Here is a 20,158-nt window from a genome sequence, read left to right as displayed (position 1 = left end):
CCACTCTTGGTATACCCGAGGGTAGTATCCCTGTCACAATAATCATATTCCCTCATTTTAGTGGCAAGTTTTCTAATTGGTAAGCAAAAATAATTGAAAAGACTGAATTACACAACACTAGGATCCGTGATGTCTACCTCAGGAGGAATAGGAGGCTTTTCCTTAGGTTTTTCATAAGTAATAGTCAACTCCTCATTATATAGTTTACGACAGAGGTACTTTCTTAATTCTCTCTTGATATCATAACCCAATCCAAGTTTTTTATAGCAAATTGATCAGTAGGTTCAGAAATCCTAACAACTAGGACATTAGGTGGAACCTTCTTTCTAAGGTTTTCATCATAAACAACATAGTCCGTGGATCTTAGTTTTCTTGTTTCTTCCAATTCATAAATAATCCCTTGTGAAAGGATGTGGATGTCGCCTAAAGGGGAGCGAATAGGTGCTTTAAAATAATTATGGGTTAGGATTGAATAAATGTGGAATAAAACTAACATTTAATTAGTCAAGCACAAAACCTAAAACAACTAGGCTCACCTATGTGCACCAACAACTTATGCTAAGCAAGATAAGCAACTAAGTGATAGCAAGATATATAACAAGAAACAATATGGCTATCACAAAGTAAAGTGCATAAGTAAAGGACTTGGGTAAGAGATAACTGAGTCACGCAGAGACGATGATGTATCCCGAAGTTCACACCCTTGCTCATCTCCATTTGGAGCGGTGTGGAGGCGCAATGCTTCCGAAGAAGCCACTAGGTTCACCATAATCTTCCCACGTCCTAGCACAATGCAAGATGATGTGATTCCACTAAGGAACCCTTGAGGGCAGTCACCGAACCCATACAAACGAGGTTGGGGAAATCTCCACAACTTAATTGGAGGCTCCCAACATCACCATGAAGCTTCACCACAATGGATTGTGGCTCCGAGGAGACCTCAAATGCTCAGGGAAATCTACACAACCTAATTGGAGACCCCCAACGGTTACTCGGAGTTTTACACCACAATGATTGAGCTCCGAGGCACGACCAACCATGTAGGGCACCAAGGTACCCAAGAGGAACAAGTTCTAGGGTGCTCAAGCACACAAGAGTAATAAGCTTTTCAAACTTCACTTTGACATATCACCATGGAGAACTCAAACCTATGCACCAAATGCAATGGCAAAGACACACAGAGTGCCCAAGTCCTTCTCTCACAAATCCCACGACAGCAACTAATGCTATCGAAGAAAATGAGAGGAAGAACAAAGAAGAACAGGAAGAACTCCAAGATCTAGATCCAAGGGGTTCCCCTCACAAAGAGGAGAAAGTGATTGGTGGAAATGTGGATCTATATCTTCTCTATCTTTTCCCTCAAGAACTAGCAAGAATCATCGGAGGGATTGAGAGTTAGCAAGCTCAAAGAAGGTCAACAATGGAGGAAGAACACGAGCTAAAAGGATGGGGTTCTATGGGGAAGAAGAACCCCTATTATAGGAGGAAAAAATCCAATCGTTACCCCTCAGTCCACACACAAATGGTACTACCGCTCGAAGGAGTCGTACTACCGCCCATTAGAGGCAGCAGCGGTACTACCGCTGTGGCTGCGGAGAAATAGATCAGGAGGGAGGCAGAGGGCGGTAGTACTACCGGGGCGGTACTACCGTTTCCAGGAGCGGCACTACCGCCCATAAGGGACTGCACAGCTTCCTACAACCGCTCAAGATCCGCTGAGAGTCCAGCCCAAGAAAATCTGGGCGGAAATGGCGCGGTAGTAATAAGAGGTACTATCGCCCAGAACTACCGCTACGAAAGCTGCTTAGTCCGAAACAAAAAGTGTCGAACCCCTAAGGAGAGCGGTACTACTGCTGACTAGGGTGGTACTACCTCGGATAAGAGGTAGTACCACTCCTGGGAGCGGTACTACCGCTTGGGTCTTTTGAGGCTAGTACATAGGCAAGAAATGAAAATGGGTAAGACCAGAACTGCCATAACTTTTCCAAATGAGCTCCGAATTGAGCAAACTCAAGCTTGTTGGATTCACGACGATAAGAGCTATCCAACAATGACAGTATGAAAATGCCAATGATATAGAGATGAGAAATCTTTATGAATGAAGAACCGGCAAAAACTCCAAAATAGATAATATAATAGAAGATGCATATGAACTCCATTTTTGATGAACTCGAGCTTGTCTTGAAGATGATCATAAGATCAAGTACCCACATAGAGAAAAGCCAACGAAGAACCAAGAAAGATGATGATGCCAACAATGCAATGGTTTGAGCTCTCAACGAATGATATGATCAAGCTACTCACTTGAGAGCCCCCCTTGATAGTACGGCAATCTCTCCTATAACCCGGTCTCCCAACTAACACACTGAGATCGATAAAATATAAAACCTATCAAGGACAGACCTTTTCCTTGCGCATAATCCACTTGGACTAAATGAAGATGATGTTGTCGTCCTCAATGTAGACCACCTTCCTTGAGTGCGTAGGCTCGATGAAGATTAGTAAATTGCTCCCCCATACTCCACTATGGGTGAGCCACTCTTCAGCACATCTTCACAAGTCCATTGCCACCAGAATGGACGTCAAGCTTCAAGCATAATCCCTTCGTGATGCTCCACTTGAACTTGCACAGTGCAATCTTGATGACATCTGATGTCAGCTGTGCTTCCCTTGCAACTGCGCCAGAAATAGGCACGTTGTCGGGAAATTATCTTGACGTGCTCCTCCCCGGCAACGGTGCCAGAAATTGTCGTGTCGACAACACCAGGAATCCTTCAGCTGCGGCTACGCCTTAAGGGACTTCCTAGGCAAGTATACAAAGGATTTCCCCCGTGGCCTTGGAGCCTTGCGTTGGTGTTCCCTCGAAGCGGAAAGGGTGATGTAGCACAGCGGTGGTAAGTATTTCCCTGAGTTTGAGAACCAAGGTATCAATCCAGTGGAGGAGTATCTCAAGATCCTGCACAAACACAAAAGCTTGCTCCCAACGCTATGAAGGGGTTGTAAATCCCTTATAGATTGTTTGCCAAGTGAGAACTGAAAGCAACAAAGTAACAAAGCAAAGTAAAAGCGGAGGTGTAAACGATGGATGTGAATAGACCCCGGGGCCGTAGTGTTTACTAGTGGCTTCTCTCATGAAAGAAAGTAGACGGTGGTGAACAAATTACTGTCGAGCAATTGATAGAACCGCGCAAAGTCGTCACGATATCTATGCAATGATTATATCTATAGGCATCACATCCAAAACAAGTAGACCGATACTTTCTGCATCTACTACTATTACTCCACACGTCGACCGCTATCCAGCATGCATCTAGTGTATTAAGTCCATAAAAATAGAGTAACGCCTTAAGCAAGATGACATGATGTAGAGGGATAATCTCAAACCAATGATAAAAACCCCATCTTTTTACCCCTGATGGCAACTACTTGATGTGTGCCTTGCCGCCCCTACTGTCACTGGGAAAGGTCACCACATGGTAGAACACAAAACCAAGCACTTCTCCCATTGCAAGAATCATAGATCTAGTTGGCCAAACAAAACCCAAGACTCGGAGATCTTGATAGGCATATGCGTGATAAAAACAGATTGCATGTTTTTGTTGATTTGGAGCTTGTGTGGGCATTGTTGATGGTGTGATGTGTTTCCATGCACCACCCCACTTATATTTTGTTGCTTGATCATGTGGCAACCTTGTAACACCAGGGGAATGCTATTGGAGTGTGTTTGTGGCTAATTTGAACCATAGGTCTCCATATCTTGTTTTGTAGTTTCCGGTTGATCCGTAACTCCGTTCTCCATGTTCTTTATATGCTTTTGCTTCATTTTCTCGTGATGCACATGTTCATGCCATCTCCATGCATGTGAAGATAACCTAATATGAGGTCTTGTTCAGAATTCTACTAACTCAAGTAATGCATACGAAAGTGACTAGAATAGTGATGCGTGCTTCCTTCTTCACACATGCATCATATTGCTTGTTTAATTATGTTGTGTTGGTGTTCATTGGCTGTTATATTATCTTGGGTAGCATCGGGATCATAGAGCGAGTACGTGGATTCTGGGGAGTACGTGCAGGAAGATCAAGAGCAGTTCCAAGCTGAAGACATCACAAGCAAGATGTCCGTGACCTTGATACTGTATCTAGCTTTGTTATGCTTACAATCACGTTTCCTTCGATACATGCTCGCTGCCTACCACTTGATATAATGCCACATGTCCTTGCCATGAACCCCAAACACCTTCCTCTCATAGAAACGGTTGTTTGGCTAAGTAGGCTTGCTGAACCTCTAATGAGTAGCTTTGCTAGTTGCAGGTGCCAGCTGTTTCATGTGATAACATGAGTATTTTGATATCATTATGCTAATATGTTATTTAATTAATGCACCTATATACTTGGTAAATGACGGAATGCCTAGCCTTTTGCTGGGTGATTTGTTCCGTTGTTGTCGCCTTAGTTTCGGTTACGGGTGTTTGATTCCATAACTGACCATTCCTAACACGTTCGGGGTTGTTATGGGGACCCCCTTGATAAATCGTGTAGTGTTAAGGCTTGTCCAGAAGGACCCAACATTGGTTTTAATCTTCTAATCACCTAATAATAATTTGCATAGGGAATAGCTACACCAAGGATTTAATCAACAACCCGGGCAAGTGCTCCACATGAGTGTTGGTCCAACCCAAAGCAGCTTATTACGCTCCCCGGGGCAACTCTGTGTTTTGGCGTGGTAACCATCGCTCATCTGTCGTGTCATGAGACTGAGATACGCGGCTCTTATCGGGGTCGTCGACACGACGGGAGGTCCTGCTAGATTTGTATTAACTTAGCGATATATCTTGCGTATAGGAATCCCGGTGAAACCTTGGGTCTCCTCGAAGTTGAGGTTTTCCTCTAAGGAATCCGACTCGATCACGAGATTCGTGATAGAGGATTACTTTGCGGCCCGTGACAGTTTGTGATGGACTAGTTGGAGCACCCCTGCAGGGTTTAATCTTTCGGAAAGCCGTGCCCGCGGTTATGTGGCAAACATCGATAATTTGTTAACATCCGGTTCTAGACAAGTTGAAGTAACTCTAGTAAAACTGCCAATTGTGTGCGTAACCGTGACTATCTCCTTCGAAGACCACTCTTCGATCGGGAACACGGTGGGGTTAGGTTTGACGTAAGTAGGTGTTCAGGATCACTTAGTGATCACCTAGTCTTCGATCGCTCGCGTATACCACCATATAATTACTCTGATTATCGTAAGTTTGCCAACATATATGCTTAGGTTGCTGCAAACCCATACACTAAACCTTCCTCACCTAATAACTTGACTAGATTCAGTACCAAGGTCATTAGATTGCTGAGTCCCCGTGGCTCACAGATTACTACCAACCCCAACAGGTATAGGTACGCCCGACGCGGGAGATCCTGATGACTATCAGCTGAAGTGGGAGTTCGATGAGGACTCTCGCCGTCTGTATGTGAACTATCCGGAAGACTGTGGTCGTGGTCGTGATCGTGGGCTAGCATACGGGATGTGTTAGATCATCTGTTTTCCTTCTGTTTAAGTCCGTAGCTAGACTTGCTGTACTCTGAATAATGTGTGTCTGTAAGCTATATGATATATTCTTAACAGATGGCAAGTGTATGCCCTACTTGTTAATATTTATTTATGTATTGTGATGATTACCCCGTTTGTGAAACGCGTAGATGCGTCCCTTTCCCCTTTTGAGGCCTCGCTCCCAAATAAGGAAAGGGCAGCATCTTAGTCATACAATAAGGAGCAGACAATTCATGAGTAATACCAAGTTTATCAAGATAGTCATCAAGGCCTGTATTCTTGAATCTTGTCCCATTGTCACTCCTGATGTGTTTGATCTTGACGCCGAAGTTCGTCGAGGCCCTTGAGGAAAATCGTTTGAAGACTTCCAGCACTTCAGTTTTGTAAAGAATGATATGCACCCAAGTATAACGAGAATAGTCGTCAACGATGACAAAGCCATATAGAGATGTTGCATTGGTTAGAGTAGCATAATGAGTAGGTCCAAATAGATCCATGTGAAGCAATTCAAAAGGACGAGTAGTAGTCATGATAGTCTTCGAGGGGTGCTTGGATATGGTCATCTTGCCGCACTCACAAGCCCTACAGAGATGGTCCTTGAGGAATTTGATGATTTTGATGCCAATGACATGCTTCTTCTTTGCCAGTGTATGCAAATTCCTCATGCCTGCATGACCGAGTCGTCGATGTCATAGCCAGCACTCTGAGGCTTTTGCAAGGAGACACATGGCTGGTTGAGGACCTGCAGAGAAATGAAAAATATACAAGTCTCCTCTCCTAAAGTCTTCGAAGACTTTGGATTTGTCATATTACATGATGACTATGCATCTATATTTTCCAAAGATGACAACCATATCAAGATCACAAAGCATTGAGACTCACATGAGGTTAAATCCAAGGGATTCGACAAGCATGATTTTGTCCATGTGTCGGTCCTTAGAGATAGTCACTTTACCAAGTCCCAATACCTTGCTTTTACCTTTGTCAGCGTAGGCGATATGCTTCAGTGGTGATGGAGTCAGTGGGATATTCATCAATAGGCTTTTGTCACCAATCATGTGATTTATACACCCACTATCAAGAACCCACTCTGTGGTCTTGGGTTCCTGATCCTGCAGATGAATTAGTGCTGCTTACCATCTCATATGCTTTAGATTGAAGAATATGATATCACTTTCATCACACTTGAATTTCATCACATAAAATATATTTTATACATAATGAGGGCGAGTGAAATGACAGATCATTTCATATGGATTAGCTTGCGCCCTATCAAGCAATTTCCTCAGGTCTCGAGCAAAATTTTCAGATGATGACTTTCATCTCGAGACGTGACCTACAGAAGTAATTAGTTCGATTTCTTCACCATCCATATCTGAAGGGGTGCTAAAGAGTTTATCATCCTGTGAGCACCATATGAGAATTAAGGCATTGAGGCTAATACACTTCGTTTCACACGAGGGGGTTAGAGTACTCAAATGAATAGACAGAGAAATTCTTTAAGGACTTATGAACATAGTGATTAGAGGAATAATGCACATATTCATGTCCCTTGTAGTTTCCCTGCATATCAGAAGCATTAGTTCGAGTAAGAGCATAGTTTTGACCATATGAGGAATTTAATCCCTGTGAAGACTTAGGTCCACCTGAGGAATTTGATGTGGGGTTCCTGTTCTTCACTGGTGGTGTCATGAGGTCATTCACCTGAAGACTTTCCAAGATGCTTTTGGGAACCCAGATTTTCCTAAGGGGTGGTCCATTCCTGCAGTTAGTTCCAACATATCTAGAAAATACTTCACCAGCCTGATTTTTGATTAGTTTATAGTTAGAGGCAAATGACTCATCAGAGGAATAAGACATTTCACATACAAAGCGTGTTAGAGTGGATGGATCAACAATAGTCCTTTTACAACAATCCATGAGGTTTTGGGATACTGCTCAGGTTTCGAGTATGAACCATCAACATTTAGTTTCCTCTCAAAGGTAATACCCTCTTTCCTCGGGTTCCTGTTCAGAATCTACTTTCTGAGCACATCGCGAAGGGTTTGATGCCTTTGAGGCTTTTGTATATGCAGGTCACATACAATTCCTTCAACCCTTCATTTTCGTCGATGACATTTGTGGTTTCCTCAGGTGAGGGATTTTTTACCATAGAAATAGTTGAAGAAATTTGTAGCGATATAAGCATTTCAAGTTTCAGGTGAAAAATTAGCAGTTTCACGTTTGATGCGTTTCAAACATGGTGGAATGAATTCTTCTTGAGCGATACTGATTTGTTGAGCTTGCAAAGAATCATTTTTGTGGGGACCCCGACTGGTGAGTCGAGATCACCGTGCCCAGTGATCCCAAGGATCAATGCTCACTGAACACAGATACTGAATAATAGAGTCTTACATCCAAATACCGTTTAATACATCATATGACCGAAGGGTCGGGTTCACAAATAGGCCTAAGGCCAAATAAAACGGGTACAACGGGTAGCGGAAACTCATACGGGCTAAGCGGGTGCCCATGCCATCAAGCCTACATCGACAAGCATTCTGACTTGGAAGCGTCCTAGATCGCAGGTCCGTCTCCGAAGGCGTACTTGTCGCCAAACTCCGGTCCTTCCTTGTCTGGTCAATAATATAACCAGTGGCAAGCCAATGAGTACTTTGAATGTACTCGCAATCAACCCATGATATGAACAATGAAAGTGAAGGATAAAAATATCATGCATTTCTAGCATAACTCATCTGGGTGGAATGATCATGAATATGCATCAAGTTAAATAATTACTTTTAAAGAATAGGTTACAGATATCAACATATCTGCTAAGGGTTGAACCATCCGGGTTCACCCTATATGCCAAGTCATCGGACTTGTCATAACCTCAATGTATCCGCTGAGGGTTAAACCATCCGGGTTTACCCTCTATGCCAAGTCACCGAACTTGGTCATATTATTATCTTTATAACAACACCTTTTTAACACCACACACACACTTGGTTTATGCGGAAATATCAGGACGTAGTTTAAGCAAGATTACCCAACTGTCCTTGACCGTGGACACGGCTATTCGAATAGTTTACACTCTGCAGAGGTAGTACGCTGGACCCACGAGAAACGGGAAACGTTCGTGTCATCCACGACTCGCGGTATATCACATATACCCGAGGTAAATACCCGATCATCATCTTTCCCCTGACGATACTAGACAAAGAGGTCCAATCGATTGGTATCCAGCCCACATGTTGTACGTCTTACGAGCACCGACTCTGGACAGTATCAACCATGCGGGGACCAATGGTGTGCGTCGAACTCATATTAATGGCATAGTCGTCCTTCCAGGCATGACCTCATCACGAGAGCGACGACAATCACTCCCGCCACTAGTAATGTGGCTCTTTGCTAGCACCGACCAGAGTAATCAACAAAGCCCCATCCCATAAAGGGGTATCGTGGTCGTACTGGTAAGGTTGGGACGGTCGACACATCATAAATCTAATCCCATTTCCGAAACCATACTCACACAAAACACCGGTGCATCACGTCACCAAAAGTGACCACCAACTCATCATCACCTTCGGGCATTAGTGGCACCCGACGGGGTTTTCATAAACTCTTAATTTAACTCATCATCGTGCTCATGATAATATACTTCTATCTTTACTTGTCAACATGGTATTAGCATGACCCTCAAGGGGTACGGTCAAGCTCAATGCAATGGTCTTATAACTCTACTAGTCAGCATGACAGTAGCATGATCCTCATAGATGGTAGGGTCGAGCTCATCATGCTTGTGCTCCGAGGAGCCATATGTATAACATCACCATCATGCAAGTGCTTCGAAGAAGCCTTCGGTACCATCACACCAATGATGAACCGGCACTGTGATCACATGCAACGGAAACTACTTGCTATACTAGCATGCATCAATGTATATGCTCAAGTCATGGTCAAAGGGCTGCTTGTCTTGGTCAGCTAGGTATCCTGGGTCTTCAGGGTCTTCCGCTCTGAATCCTTCGTCACTCGGTAATTCTATCGTAGAGAATAGAATAAATAAGAAATAGCTCACACAAAACCAGATCACGAACCACTTTTAAAAATGTTGCAAAACTTGGTAAAAATCAGGTTGTTACTTTGAAAATATATTCTCTTTGTTTTTACTAGCAAGGCATTTTTAATAATTATAAAACAGGAGCAAACTATTGCTTTTAATGCCTTTATATTATTATAGAACATATTTTGTTTTTGAAAAATGTCAACAATGGGAGAATCAAATACTACTCACTTTTAGAAAAATATGACTGGAAGAATCATATTTTTCCACTTGATAGTTATTTTTATAAAAATCAATTTAGTCTCAGGTTTAAAAATAAAAGAAAAGGCCAAAGCCTGGCATGGGAAGCAGGACGGCCCAGCCAGCCAGCAGGCTTCCAGGCGCGCGCGCCACGTTTGAACCTGACGTGCGGGCCCCTGGAGTCAGCGACAGTGGCTGCGCGCGGGGCAGCTCCATGACGCCGACAGGTGGAGCCCACCTGTCGGATTCTTCCCCTACCTCCAGCCAGGGAGGAGGAGACGAACGCCGGCGAGGCTACCGTCGTCCATGGGCCTAGCTAAGGGCAGGAATGGGTTCAGCATGCCTCCGCCTACCTACAGGTGGTCGGGACAGCGCCGGAGAGGCTTGGAGTCGCCGGCGACGAGGTGGCCGTGGCGGAGGAGTTTCGGGATGTGGTTGAACTGATAGCTAGGGGCACGGTAAAACTCGGGGCTGTTGGGGGAAAGGTTCCTGGTGTCGAGGGGAGTGCTCTAGTGGGTCGAGTGTTGCAGGAGCCGGCGTGTAACCGGAGATCGACCGGAGCTCCGAGGCGGAGGGTCTCGGTTGATCTCGAGCACCAAGGCTCTGCGAGCTCGATTGGGCGGCTAGGGGGGAGCTAGTGGTTGTGTAGAGGCTGTTGGAGGGGTGCTAAGGTGCCGGGGGGCCTATTTATAGGCTCGCGACGGTGAGCAGAACTTGGTGCGCCGGTGACTGACCGCGGTGCGCGTGCGTGCACAGTGAGGAGCTGGCTGCGAAACCATGGTCTCCGGACGTGGTTTAGGTCCCTCTAAAGCATCGCCCGCAGAGGGAGAAGGCGTGGGGTCGAGCTGCAGCGTCCGTGCATGCTCAGCCGAGTCGGGTGCGCGGGGGCACGCGTCGCCCGAGCTCTAGCGCGGGGGAGGAGGGTCCCTGGCGGCTGCTTTACACTGAGGGGTTGTCGGGGGAGGTCTTGGACACTTCGGGGGAGGTTTGAACCGGCCGGGAGCGTCTTCCCCTTCTCGATTCTCCCTGTAGCGCGTCCAGAGCGCAGTTTTGCCATGCCACGGCATGCTGGTGCACTCTGGTGCACTTCATACGTGTCCCTCATGTAAAGGGTGTTGCTGGGAGTGTAACTAGCCATTGTGTGCTAGTGTGAGCACTGGCTGGTCAAGGGGGACATGATTTACTAGTGCTGCTAGTCCTGACCTGTGGCACAAATTGGAGTTTTTGTCAATTGTGCTTTGAACTGGGGAGGGGCCAGTTGACTGGGTGTTTAGGTTGGTATGTGGCACTAATACACCAAGTTTGAGGCTCTGACATTGGGTAAAATAGTGGCTAGGTGGGTTTTTACCTTGCTGTCAGAAGGTGTTCGACAGTGGTTTGGGGTGCTTCCACTCCACCACTGGAACTGCAACTTAACAGGTTTGGTCTTGGGGTTAAATTAGGGGTTTCCACCAATTTTGAGCTCCATTGCACAAGTTTAGCTTTGTAAACTTGAAAATGCATGAAAGTGGCCAGATCTGTCCTCTCCAAAGGGAGTGTGACTAAACAGAGTCTAGCAAATCTCATTTTTGGTGTGGAGTCCTCATTTGAGGTGCCAAACACCCATGCGAAGTTTCAGCCCTAATGGACAAACTTTGCTATGTAGAGTTGTTCCAACTCTATTATGGATAGAGAGGGTTTTAGGCTCTTTGGTGACCTTCCCCACCTTGGATCAAGGTGAGATTTTATGTGGGCACCAAACATGGCTTGGGGAGGCTCCTGTAATTTAATGGGATTTTATTGAGAATATTTCCTTTGGAAATATCTCAAAAGGTTAAAACAGACAGGAATAGTTTTCAGGGTTTTACTCAATTAATTATAATATAAAATAGGGTTGAAAATCTTATGTATGGAAAATATATGTCCTTCCGAGTTTCCATGATTTTACTCAGAATTTTCTAAGGCAGAGAAGTATTTTTCCTTGTGGGAATATCATTCCTGGCCTTAGAAACAGACATGCATTTAAAATAGAAAAATAGTGTTTTAAATCATTAAATAATATTTTTGGCAAATAATAATAGTATTTGAGTTCATATCACCAACTTTGGTTGGGAGTGCTACTAGGCATCATGAACTAGTAGTGTAACCCAAGCAAGGTAGAGGTGATCTAATGTCAAAGCAAAGAGTTTTGGAAATTCATTTTAAATAAATAAATGAATTAGCCATGGGTTTGGTTCAACAAGCAAACAAGCATACATTCATACAAGGCATTCATAGCATTCACAACATCATTAGAAAAAGTTTTAGCAAGCCCTGACTTTTGCAACTCGAAACATTGGTGGTGAAAAACAGGGTGTGACAGAACTATCCCTCTTACAAGAATCTCGTCCCCGAGATTCCTAAGCTAGGCGTTAAATAGCTCTGGAAATTCTGATCGGAGATAGTCTTGACGTTCCCAAGTTACTTCTACTTCGGTATGGTTGCTCCACTGAACCTTGAAATACTTGATGGTGCGGCTTCTGGTGCAACGCTCTGCTTCATCCAGAATGTGAATCGGCTTGTCGTGATAGGTAAGGTCTCGTTGAAGGTCAACAGTTTGGTGGTCAATGTCTTTGCAATGATCGGAACGGTTCGGCACTTGTAAGCACTTCCGGAGTTGTGACACGTGGAACACGTGGTGCACACCCGAAAGTTCTGGGGGTAGCTCTAACTGATAAGCCACTTGCCCGCGCCTTGCCGTGATCTTGAAGGGTCCAATAAACCTTGGGGCTAGCTTCCCCTTGACGTGGAAACGCTTGGTTCCCTTGATAGGCGTAACGTGCAGGTACACCTGGTCTCCGGGAATGAACTCCACATTCTTGCAGTGGGAGTCCGCATAGCTCTTCTGTCGTGACTTAACTGCCTTCAGGTTTTCTTGGACGAGCTGCACCTTTCTTTCCACTACTTGCCGCGCTTCTGGCCCAAAAACTAGTCCTTCTCCGGTTTCGGACCAATTGAGTGGGGTGCGGCACTTCCGCCCATATAGCACTTCAAATGAGTCCATTTGAAGACTGGACCGGTAGCTGTTGTTGTATGAGAACTCAGCAAACGGCAGACAGTCTTCCCACTTGGCACCACGGGCAAGGACACATGCGCGGAGCATGTCCTCGAGTATCTGGTTCACCCTCTCGGTCTGTCCGCCCGTCTGCGGGTGGAAAGCCGTGCTGAAAGAGAGCTTGGTTCCGAGAGCTTCTTGAAACTTCTTCCAGAATCTTGAGGTGAATTGCGTGCCGCGGTCGGACACGATCTCCTTAGGAACTCCATGAAGGCTAACGATGCGCTCAATGTAGAGGCTAGCCAACTTGTCGCCCCCATAGGTGGTGTTCACCGGAATGAAATGAGACACCTTAGTCAAGTGGTCGACGATGACCCATATGGAGTCATGACCCCTGCTTGACCGGGGTAGTCTGGTGATGAACTCCATGCCGACCTTGTCCCATTTCCATTCTGGCACTTGAAGAGGTTGTAGCAGCCGAGCAGGTCGTTGATGCTCAGCCTTGACCCGCTGGCATTCATCACACTTAGCGACGTAGGAGCCTATTTCTCTTCTCATGCCATGCCACCGGAATCGTTCTCTTAGGTCTTGATACATCTTGGTACCACCGGGATGGATGGAGTATGGTGTGTCATGAGACTCTTGCAGGATAAAGTCCTTGAGTTCGGCCTTGTTGGGCACACATAAGCGTTTCCCATACCACACTACTCCTTGATCATCGACCGAGAACCCTGGGGCCTTGCCTTCCCGAATCTTCCTCTTGACGCCTTCAATACTCTTGTGTCCCTTCTGGGCTTCCTTGATATCATCAACTAGAGTTGGTTTGACTTCGAGGTTGGCCAGGTATCCTGGTCCGACCAACTCTAGTCCGAAGCTTTCCATCTCTTCATACAAGGCGGGCAACCGTTCCTTGAGTATGACATTCAAGGTGCCGGCCTTCCGCCTTAAAGCATCGGTTACCATGTTTGCCTTACTGGGGTGGTACTGAATGCTGGGGTCATAATCCTTGATTAACTCAAGCCATCTTCGTTGCCTCATGTTCAGCTCCCTTCGGGTGAAGATATACTTGAGACTCTTGTGGTCCGTGTATATTTCACATCGCTTCCCCAAAAGGTAATGTCGCCCTGTCTTCAAGGCATGCACTACGACTGCTAACTCGAGATCATGGGTGGCGTAGTTCTCCTCATGCGGACGCAGTAGCCGTGACAAGTACGCCACGACTCTGCCATCTTGCATTAAGACTCCACCGAGTCCGGTTCCGGAGGCATCACAGTAAATCACAAACTCCTTGTTGATGTCCGGGGTAGCTAGTACCGGGGCGGTAGTCACTCTTTTCTTCAACTCTTGGAAGCTTGCTTCACATGCCGGTGTCCACTCGAACTTTCGACCTTTCTTCAAAAGCTGAGTCATAGGTCGAGCGATGCTGGAGAATCCCTCTACGAACTTGCGGTAGTATCTCGCGAGTCCGAGGAAACTCTTGACATCCTTCACGTCCCTCGGCGATTCCCAGTTGGTTATTGTGGTAATCTTGGATGGATCTACTGCCAATCCGCTTGCCGTTATGATATGACCCAAAAATCCAACTTCGTTCAACCAGAATTGACACTTGCTGAACTTGGCATACAGTTGGTGCTCTTGAAGCTTTCCCAGAACTATCCTCAAGTGTTTCTCATGTTCTTCTTCGGATTTTGAGAAGATAGGAATGTCATCGATGAATACGATGACAAACTTATCTAAATATTCCATGAAGACCTTGTTCATGAGGTACATGAAGTAAGCTGGGGCATTTGTCAATCCGAAGGGCATGACAGTGCACTCATAGAGACCGTATCGGGTCACGAATGCATTCTTGGGTATGTCCTCGGGTCGAATCTTCAACTGGTAATATCCAGATCGAAGATCGATCTGGGAAAATACCTTAGCTCCATTTAACTAGTGAAACAGGTCTTCTATCTTGGAAAGCGGGTACTTATTCTTGATTGTGACTTTGTTGAGAGAATGGTAATCGACGTAGAGTCGAATGGTACCATCCTTCTTTGATACAAACAGAACAGGCGATCCCCAAGGTGACGCACTCGGACGGATGAATCCTTTCCTGAGTTGCTCCTCCAGCTGCTTCTTCAGCTCTGCTAGCTCCTCGGATCCCATCCTATGAGGCTTGTTATAAATAGGCCTTGACCCGGGCATGAGCTCGATGATGAACTCGATATCTCGGTCAGGAGGCATTCCGGGTAGCTCGTCAGGAAAGACGTCCGGGTACTCACAGACTACTGGCACTTGGTCGAGCTCTACCTCGGATAGGCTGTTGATTCGAGGTACTTGAGCTGATACCGGCTCAGAGACATACTTGACCTTGACCCCTTGGTCGCTTGTCATGGTAATGGACCTGTTTGCACAGTCCAAGAGACTCTGGTGCTTGGCCAGCCAATCCATGCCGAGAATTACTTCTAAGCCTTGCGACTTAAGCATAATGAGGTCTGCCAAGAAGCTCGTCCCATTGATAACTATCTCGACCTTCCTACACCCTAGATTGGACCTCAACACTGTTCCCGGGGTTTGAATTGCCATCTGCCCGCGAAGCAGAGTGGGTATTAAACCACACTTCTCCACAAACCTTTGAGTAACAAAAGTGTGCGAAGCACCACAATCAAACAACACTGTAGCTGGGGTGGAGTTGACGAGGAACGTACCCAGAATGCAGTCCGGGTCTTCCTGCGCCTCTTCGGCGGTGATGTGATTGATCCGCCCCCTGCTGTTGAACTGATGATTGCGGGGAACTTGGTTTCTTCCTGGTACTCCTTGACCTGGGTTGGGTGCATTGGGACGCGGTGCATCGGGCTTCTTGTTGGAACACTACCGGGAATAGTGCCCGGTTTGACCACACCCAAAACAGGTGACCTGACCCGGAGGGTTGGTCTTGACTCTACTGTTGTTCGGCGGGTTGGAAACTGGCTTGGTGTTGACTTGAGGCTGATAATTCTGACGGAATACCGGGGTCTTGTACTGCTGCTGCTGGTAGTTGGGCCTCGCGGGTGCTGACTGCCATGGTCTTGGTCTTGCATTAGTGGGTCCTCAACTGCCTATCATCTTGCGCTTGCGGGTGTTGTCCATTGCACGACGCTTGTCTTCCAGCATAAGTGCCTTGATAACTAGGTCGCTGAAGGTCTTGCAGTCACAAACTACCAACTGATATTGCAGGGACTGCTGCAATCCTTCCCTAAAGCGTTCCACCTTGGCGGCCTCAGTGTTAACATCCTCAGGGGCATACCTCGACAAGAGGTTAAACTTCTGCAGATATTCCTTAACAGTTCCACTTCCTTGCCTTCAGGCTCGGAATTCCCGCTTCTTTATGGTCATCATTCCTGGCGGAATATGAGCCGCGCGGAATCCTTCCTTCAACATTGCCCAAGTGATGACTTGCCCTTCTCGCATGATCTGAAAACCATCCCACCAAGCCCTGGCGGTGCCTCCGAGACAGTGACAGGCATAAAGGACCTTCTCATGTTCATCGTGTACTTGACCAGCGCAAGGAGGTCTTCAATAGTGCGAATCCAGTCATCGGCATCCAACGGTTCAGTCGTCTCCGTGAATATGGGAGGCGTAGTCCGCATAAACTCTGAGAGAGTAGAGCGACCATTGCCATTCCCGTTCTGCGGTGGGTTGTTCACTAGGACTTGAGCCAGCTGCTGAATAGCGGCATTGTTGGCTTGACGCTCCTCGCATAGAGCATGAAGGAACTAAGCCATAGTCAAGTTCTCGGGAGGAGGTGGCGGAGGAACATTGCCATGCTACTCATGGTAATCTCCAGCGTGAGCTTCTCCTTCGGATCCCTGCGGCTGACCTGAGGAGGCGGTGTCGGGGTTGCCGAAGGTGCTGTTGCGGGTTGCATTCACCATCCTGTCATGGAAACAGACAGGTCAAAATCTGCCTTGCTTGAAACCACAAGGGTTTGCTCTAGTAAGAGGGGGGGTCCAAATGTGCTAGTGCGAGTTTTTAAAATCAAAGTCTTGAAAACAGAATTTGCATTCATTGAAACAAGTGATGTAGTCGCGTACAGGCTGCCTAAGGCAGAATGCGGCTTACATCATACACACTCATAACTTAAAAGATCAGATACATGGATACCCTATGCTCAGGGGTACTCCTATTTGCCTACGTTGAAATCCTACGCGGCGGACTGCTCGGTCTCAAAAGTGGGTTCGGCAGGATCTTCGTCTTCGTCGGTGTCTTCTTCCTTCAGCGGAGTGGAAGAAATAATCCGCACATCACGGCGTCTCTTAGGTGAGGCGGCGAAGAGTTCAGTATATTCTTCCGCTGTCAGGCGGCGACTCTGAATAGGGACGGTCCTGATTGGTAGCATACCACCCCTGGTAGCAATACCGGCACTTCCTTCAGGTGCGCCTTCTTTCTTCATCTTGCGATTCTTCATCTTCTCGGTGTGAATTAGGCCCTTGACTTGGTGTAGTTCTTGGATAAGCTTCGTTGATTCTTTAACCAGAAGGTGTGTCAGGGTGTCGGATGAGAGACTAAAGTAGGTCTGAAACCTTAATGGCATCCCGTCCTCAGACGATGGGGTGAGCGTCCAGCTCCCGTCCACTCCTTCCTTAAGAAAAGGTAGATGGAGAGTAGTGGGTTCATCAGCCATCTTAGGGAGGATATCGCGGAGACGCACGAGCGCCTCTCGTGCGGCTGTCTCCACTACCAGCATCACTTCTCCCATTTGTGGTCCTTCGAAGAACCAACTAGTCGGGGAGTAATTAGCCTTCACTCTCACGTCCATGTGATATTCCTTGGTGTCTTCGTTGACCCAGTGCTTGTGGTAGAGGAAGATGGGCGTCCGGCGTACGTGACACTTCTCGAGACTATCCACCAGAAGTAGGGGAAAGCAGGTCTCCAGAAGCGTCTCAGGTACGGCGGCCATCTACAAGATATAGGAGAGAGAGAAAATCAGAAGGTTTTAGGTGCAAATTTGTGTAAGGCTAGTGTACTAATCGTTTCCGGCTAACATCCATGCCACCTATGGCTTCCTATAGTCAGGATGGCTCTGATACCAGTTCTGTGGGGACCCCGACTGGTGAGTCGAGATCACCGTGCCCAGTGATCCCAAGGATCAATGCTCACTGAACACAGATACTGCATAATATTGTCTTACATCCAAATACCGTTTAATACATCATATGACCGAAGGCTCAGGTTCACAAACAGGGCCTAAGGCCAAATAAAACGGGTACAACGGGTAGCGGAAACTCATAAGGGCTAAGCGGGTGCCCATGCCATCAAGCCTACACCGATAGGCATTCTGACTTGGAAGCGTCCTAGATCGTAGGTCCATCTCCGAAGGTGTGCTCGTCGCCAAACTCCAGTCCTTCCTTGTCTAGTCAATAGTATAACCACTGGCAAGCCAATGAGTACTTTGAATGTACTCGCAAACAGCCCATGATATGAACAATGAAAGTGAAGGATAAAAATATCATGCATTTCTAGCATAACTCATCTGGGTGGAATGATCATGAATATGCATCAAGTTAAAGAATTACTTTAAAAAAAACAGGTTACATATATGAACATATCTGCTAAGGGTTGAACCATCTGGGTTCACCCTATATGCCATGTCATCGGACTTGTCATAACCTCAACGTATCAGCTGAGTGTCAAACCATCCGGGTTTACCCTATATGCCAAGTCACCGAATTTGGTCATATTATTATCTTTATAACAACACCTTTTTAACACCACACACACACACTCACACACACTTGGTTTATGCGGAAATATCAGGACGTAGTTTAAGCAGGATTACCCAACTGTCCTTTACCATGGACACGGCTATTCGAATAGTTTACACTCTGCACAGGTAGTACGCTGGACCCACGAGAAACGGGAAACTTCTGTGTCATCCACAACTCGCGGTATATCACATATACCCGAGGTAAGTACCCGATCATCATCTTTCCCCTGACGATACTAGACAAAGAGGTCCAATCGATTGGTACCCAGCCCACATGTTGTACGTCTTACGAGCACCGACTCTGGACAGTATCAACCATGCGGGGACCAACGGTGTGCGTGGAACTCATAATAATATGGCATAGTCGTCCTTCCTGGCACGACCCCATCACGAGAGCGACGACAATCACTCCCGCCACTAGTAATGTGGCTCTTTGCTAGCACCGACCAGAGTAATCAACAAAGCCCCGTCCCATAAAGGGGTATCATGGTCGTACTGGTAAGGTTGGGACGGTCGACACATCATAAATCTAATCCCATTTCCGAAACCATACTCACACAAAACACCGGTGCATCACTTCACCAAAAGTGACCACCAACTCATCATCACCTTCGGGCATTAGTGGCACCCGACGGGGTTTTCAGAAACTCTTGATTTAACTCATCATCATGCTCATGATAATATACTTCTATCTTTACTTGTCAACATGGTATTAGCATGACCCTCAACGGGTAGGGTCAAGCTCAATGCAATGGTCTTATAACTCTACTAGTCAGCGTGACAGCAGCATGATCCTCATAGATGGTAGGGTCAAGCCCATCATGCTTGTGCTCCGAGGAGCCATATGTATAACATCACCATCATGCAAGTGCTTCGAAGAAGCCTTCGGTACCATCACACCAATGATGAACCGGCACTGTGATCACATGCAACGGAAAGTACTTGCTATACTAGCATGCATCAATGTATATGCTGAAGTCATGGTCAAAGGGCTGCTTGCCTTGGTCAGCTAGGTATCCTGGGTCTTCGGGGTCTTCTGCTCCGAATCCTTCGTCACTCGGTAATTCTATCATCGAGAATAGAATAAATAAGAAATAGCTCACACAAAAACAGATCACAAACCACTTTTAAAAATGTTGCAAAACTTGGTAAAAATCAGGTTGTTACTTTGAAAAATATATTCTCTTTGTTTTTACTAGCAAGGAAGTTTTAATAATTATAAAACAAGAGCAAACTATTGCTTTTAATGCCTTTATATTATTATAAAACAGATTCTGTTTTTGAAAAATGTCAACAATGGCAGAATCAAATACTACAAACTTTTAGAAAAATATCAGTGGAAGAATCATATTTTTCCACTGGATAGTTATTTTTACAAAAATCATTTTAGTCTCAGGTTTAAAAATTAAAAAAAAGGCCAAAGCCTGGCCTGGGAAGCAGGCCGGCCGAGTTAGCCAGCAGGATGCGAGGCGCGCGCGTGCCAGGTTTGAACCTGACGTGCGGGCCCCTGGAGTCAGCGACAGTGGCTGCGCGCGGGGCAGCTCCAGGACGCCGACAGGTGGAGCCCACCTGTCGGGTTCTTCCCCTACCT

The sequence above is a fragment of the Hordeum vulgare genome, chromosome 7H (genome assembly GCF_904849725.1).
Source record: "Hordeum vulgare subsp. vulgare chromosome 7H, MorexV3_pseudomolecules_assembly, whole genome shotgun sequence".
Classification (NCBI taxonomy): Eukaryota; Viridiplantae; Streptophyta; class Magnoliopsida; order Poales; family Poaceae; genus Hordeum; species Hordeum vulgare.
Note: the sequence above shows the minus strand (reverse complement) of the source record.